The sequence below is a fragment of the Galeopterus variegatus genome, unplaced genomic scaffold (assembly GCF_000696425.1).
Source record: "Galeopterus variegatus unplaced genomic scaffold, G_variegatus-3.0.2 Scaffold12977, whole genome shotgun sequence".
Classification (NCBI taxonomy): domain Eukaryota; kingdom Metazoa; phylum Chordata; class Mammalia; order Dermoptera; family Cynocephalidae; genus Galeopterus; species Galeopterus variegatus.
Genome location: NW_007739088.1, coordinates 1 through 2,045, shown reverse-complemented (window position 1 = coordinate 2,045; position 2,045 = coordinate 1).

Here is a 2,045-nt window from a genome sequence, read left to right as displayed (position 1 = left end):
CAAAACATGGTCATATCTTGAGGTCCGCTCACTGTAGTAAATCTGAGAATGACTGGTCAACTGAGTCATTCTTTCAACAGATGCTTACTGACTGCTCACCATGTGCAAGGCACTTTGGTGGGCATGGTGCCCAGACTGTCTGCAATGGGTTTATAGTCTACCAGGAGAATAAGGCACGATGAAGCCATGTGTATGTGGAAATAAAACCATGAGAGAAGTGTTCTGAGACACACGGGAGGGTCACCTGACTCCATTTGATCAGGATCAGAGAAGGTTTTAGGGAGGAGGTAGGATTTCATCTGCACCTTTAAGCATGGATGGGACTTGTAGGTATAGATAAAAAGAGGACATTCTCCAGTGATGGGGCAGCTTGAGCCAGGTCACTGCGGGTCAGGAAGCAGTTCTCCACAGGGAGGGACATGGAGTGTGTGGAAGAGAACTTGTCAGAAACGAGGTTGGAAGGCGGGGGGCAGCCACAGTCTAGAGAGCTCTGGGTGCCTCGAGTGTAGGACTTCATCCTGTGGTGAGCTTTTGAAAGTTCTCAGGCAGGGGCTGACACAGACAAGCACCTGGGAGGTGGATCGGGTCAATCTGGTTCTGTAAATGGCCTAGGCAGGAGATAAATAGGACTTGAGCAGCAGTAAATGACAGTGGGGGAGAAACCCATGAGAAGTGGTGGAGAGAAAGCCAGCGAGACTTAGTCGCTGATGGGGTGTGTGTATCGAGGCAGGAGGAGTCGGTCCTCAGATTGACTGAGGCTGAAGGAACCCAGGCAGGAAATGTGCTGATAGGATTCTCCAGAGAAACAGAACCAATAGGATATGTAGATAGGAGGGGATTTATTATGGGAATTGACTCATGCAATTATGGACACCTAAGAGTCCCACAATATGCCATCTGCAAGCTGGAGACTCAGGAAGCCAGTGGTGGAATTCAGTCCGAGTCCATGTGCCGGAGAGCCTGGGGAACCGATGATGTGACTCTCAGTCCAATGAGAACCTGGGTTGTCATGTCTAAGGGCAGGAAATGGGTGTGCCAGCTCCAGAAGGGAGAGGGGATTTGCCCTTCCACCACCTTTGTTCTATCCAGGCCCTCGGAAGATTGGATGATACCCACCCTCACTGGCTGGGAGTGGATCTTTCCTTGGTCCACTGATTCCAGTGCCAATCTCTTCCAGAAACACCCTCACAGACACCCAGAAAGAATGCTCCACCAGTTCTCTGGGTGTCCTTTAACCCAGTCAAGTTGACACCTAAAATTAACCATCACAGTTAGTTTTGCACAATCCTAAGTTTGAGGCTCTGGGATGTCCAGCAGTCAGTAGGAAATGTGGGCTGAGAGCTTGGAGGTGGGCCAAAGACTTGTCTTCACGTGAGACGGGTGACAGGGGGCAGTGGGTAATGTTGCTGAGAGGGCTGCACAAAGACAAGGGGAAAATGGAAGGGAAGATGTTGGTGAGANGAAGGCCCCTCCAGTGGGGTGACATGATCTGAGACTTGAGTGGAGTAAGGAGCTAGCCGTGTGGGTATCTAGGAAAAGGGTCTTCAAGGCAGAGGAATCAGCAAATGCAAAGACCCTGAGGGGGGGACAAGTTTGGGAATAGGTTCAGTTCAACTGGGAATGGGAGAGATGAATCAGGGGAGTAAATACACATGACTCTATTGGGTGGGTTGGCTGAAAAGGTGCACAGAGAAGTGGGGAAATGGGTGGTTTGTTATAATGTTTTTAAGTTGGGAGATTATAGCAAGTGTACATGGTGGATGGGAACAATTGTGTAGACAGGGAAAACTTGTTGACATAGGAGAGAGAGAATAATTGTAAGAGCAAGGTCCTTGTCTAGGCAAGAGGGGGTGTGATCCAGTCTATAGAGGGGGTCTTGGTCCTCGGTGAGACCCTCTCAGCCTCACTACAGCTCTGAACACCCCCCACAACCTGTGTCTCTCTCTTTTTGCTCCATGTAGGTCATTTTAATTCATCAATACAATCATCCGCTTCTTAATGGAAGGCCTCGTGTTAGCATGTTTCTCTCTTTATCTAGTGTTGCC